General features: G+C 37.5%; 1 protein-coding gene across 12 annotated transcripts in view; it reads right to left on the bottom strand.

Moving 5' to 3' along the window:
• LOC108245298 (teneurin-3) overlaps window positions 1–3,569 on the bottom strand; it is a 401,662-nt gene that overhangs the window by 229,144 nt on the left and 168,949 nt on the right. The window contains exon 2 of one of the 12 annotated variants that reach the window (XM_017432087.2): window positions 473–567. The exons of the other annotated variants lie outside the window; for them this stretch is intronic. The gene's annotated coding sequence lies outside the window, so the exon portion shown is untranslated. The remainder of the gene's footprint in view (window positions 1–472; window positions 568–3,569) is intronic. 12 annotated transcript variants of the gene reach the window in all.

Here is a 3,569-nt window from a genome sequence, read left to right as displayed (position 1 = left end):
TTTTTTTTTTTTTTTGGGCTCTTCTCTTTTTCCCCTGTTGCCTTAGCAAACAAAGAGAAAAATAATTAATCAATCAAAAAACACGATCAAAACATGTATGAAACATTGCTCATTAATCAAAGAATGAGAAGAGCAAACCTCAATACACAATTGCAATACCACTCCCGGCCAGGGGCGGCGAAGGCGCACCCTTAGTGGCACGACGCAGCTTCTACTATGAGTAGAGCAACGTTAGCACAACAAAACACAGAGGCTACAAACAGCCTCGGAAAAAGTTGGTCCAGGAGAAAAACGGGAGTGGAAAATACTCACAAACAACAGTCGAAGACTCACGGAACGCCAGAGGGGTGCCAGGGAAAACCAGCAGCCCAAATCAGCGCTTAAACGTGAGTAAATGGTGAAAAACCAACACAAACCGGCACAAGCTCTCAGTGACCAGGAGGATAGAAAGAGGGTGAGTGTGTGCACGCACCTCATTCATATAGGATGGGACGCGCACCCACAGGTGTGATTAATTTGGCATAATGCTCCTGACCCGAGGGTTGTAGTCACATGGTTACAGGTTCACTGAAATGAAATAGAACCACATCATTTGCAAAAAGTAAAGAAGAGAACCTGAGGTTCTCGAACAGAGCCCCTCTTTTCCACAACAGAGATCCATGAACACCCCAAACCGAACTGAAGACGAGGGGCAGCCCTGGTGAAGTTTAACAAACCTCATTGGGTATAAGCTCAACTTTGTGACATGGATGGGGGGACACAGTGCTCACTTTGGTTCTAACAGGACTGAATAGCTTTTAAAAGTGACACTGGCACCCAATACTTTCTAAGCACCCCCATAGAATGCCTCAAAGAACACAAGTGTAAGCCTTTTCCAGATCCACAAGCATGTCAGATGGGAGCGACACATGTGGATCTACAGAACAAAGTGGTGGTCCCCATTTTTATACAGGGAAACCAGAGTCTGGTCCATTTATAAAGGCCAGTACCTCACTAGGCACTGCTGGCAATCAGTTTGAGAATGGGACAGACAGGTCTGGAGAATGAGACACAAACCTATCCACAAAGTGGGACACAAACCTGCCCACAGAGTGAGACACAGATCTGTGCACTGAGTTAAACAGTAACATGAAAAGGTTATTTTGGATCCTAACTCTGTCAGGAACAGAACCTGTCTCAGACACTCTAAAGCAATTTATCAGTATTATAAAAGTTCAATTTTCATAACCTTCAATCCAGTAGAAAATATGAACAAATTACAACTGAACATAAAAAGTTTATTGTTGAACAAATATAATTGTTCTTCTAATATTTTAGGACCCTTGCAAAAATTTACATTTATTATAATTATATAAAAACTAAAGCACAACATCAAGAAAAAATGTATTATTAAACAGGATGGAATTATTCATTTTAAACTGAATGATAATCATACAATATTGGATTACTTTAAAGAAATAATTTTGAATTACTTAACTTAAACATATATTATCTTCAAAAAATATATTATTTGGACTGTTTCAGGAAAACTCGGTTTCTACATTTTTTTTTTTGTTCATGGGGTGCCAAGACAAAAAAAAAATTAGTTTCTGCACAAAGTTTTACATAGTTCTAGATTATTAACATAACAAATGTGCATGACAGCAATAATAGCAATAACAACTGCTCTCATTTACATTCGTTTTTGTTAATGACTGTTTTTTTGACAGATACAAAATATATGGAAGTTTCTTTTTAATTTTTTTAAGAATTAAGATCATTAATTTTTTTAATGATCATTTTTGCTTTTTATAGCATTCTAATGACAGTTGTTTAGCTGCTCTAATAACGACACAAGATTAAGATCTTATTTAAATATGTGACAGTAATTATTTTGAGTTCTACATCTATAAATAAAGCTGCAGTTGTGCCATAATCACCACAGAGGTCTGCTCCTCATTAACACAGGTAAAGCCTTCAGAAACTGAAGCAAATTAAAGATGTTTTTTTTTTCTTTAATGGAAGCACCAGTGAAATGCAGCAGCTGTCTGTGCTGCCTGACTGACTGCATTGTCCTGCACAGTGGTCGGTCTGAAACTCACAGGCCCCCTAATCCACTAAAACATTCCAAGGAAGCTAAAAAGACCCAAAAATGTGCATGAAAATCACACTGATTGAAAGCCGAAACACATCCAATAAAATACTGCGTAAGATGTACACAAACTGTCTCATAAAAAATGTCTGTTTAGCGTTTAACAAATTAAAAGGACACAATCAAAATCATAATACATAATTCAATCATAATTTAATTATTTTAAATCTTACTCAGATTACAGACTCTGTTCTAACATACATGTGTAATATTCAGAAAATGTTCTTTCATGTGTAACATCATCTTATGTCTACAGACCCCCTTCTGATGCAGAATTTTCCGTAAATTTTGTTTCAAAAGAATAAATAACGTTATAGCCTTTTTATTTTCTCTTATTATTTGTAATAGGATCGCTGGAATCTTAATCAGTCCCACATGTTCCCGCTCTCCAACTGTCTCTGCCCGGTTTCTGTACAATATGTCCGTCAACACACAGGTTTCCTCTCATGCTGACGCTTTCATTTCTTTAATCCGTCATCTACCTCATCTTTTGCTAAATCACACACACAGACAAAAGGCCAACATACACCTTTAGGGAGAACCTCAAAATTTGTGTTCAACTGAAAAGTTAACTGTGTGAAGGGAAGAGAAAAGGGAAAAAGGAAGCCGTGACACACTCACACACACACTCACACACACACAGATGACTGCAAGAGAACCAGCGCGAGAGTGAGAAAGCAAAGGAATGCAAATCACTGTGTCTGGAAGTGATTAGGCAAAAAGCAAAAGCCCATCTTCTCTTTCTGTGTCTGAGCAGTGGCACACAGTCCAGCCAGCCTAACCCCCACCACACACACACACACACACTGTACTAAAAGCACAGGCGTTAAATTGCTCTGAAGCAGATTGGATTGGCTGATGTTTCTCGGACTTTATGCACCTTTTAACACAACGGTTACATTTAGCTGCAGACAGATGAGAACTAAATATGTTTTATTTCACACTGAGTTAAAACTTTTATTTAAGTCACTGTTTTTCAGAGAACTCAGGGCTTTTTAAGTTTCCGTTTCAGAAACTTTTAACTTCTACCTTCAGAATATCTGTTTATAGCCACTTTATAAAATCTTTTTTTTTTTTTCATTTTTGGTTGTCTTTAAAGATCAAAATATGATTCAACCAGAAAACGCTGACAAAACCTGAAGATACAGAAGCTGTCTATAAGAAGATGATCTGTCAGAGGTGTTCCTAACAAACTGCTGGCTGAGTGTATAAGTGCACACACAACTGCAAAGGCAAAGGTTATTTTTAAATAAAAGACTCATCTGGATCCTGTTTTTCTCCACTGTGGATAAAATTCCAACTTTACTGAAATAACTAAAGAGTTAAGTGTGTTCAGCGATTAAAAACTGCTGCTGTCAGAGGAAACAAAACAGACACTGATCAGAAGATATTAATGGATTCAACTCCAGACTGTTTTACTGGTGTCACTCTGAGTAAC

This window comes from Kryptolebias marmoratus, linkage group LG6, assembly GCF_001649575.2.
Source record: "Kryptolebias marmoratus isolate JLee-2015 linkage group LG6, ASM164957v2, whole genome shotgun sequence".
NCBI classification, from domain to species: Eukaryota; Metazoa; Chordata; class Actinopteri; order Cyprinodontiformes; family Rivulidae; genus Kryptolebias; species Kryptolebias marmoratus.
The sequence above is the reverse complement of the archived record's forward strand: the minus strand, read 5'-3'. Positions and strand labels throughout refer to the sequence as shown.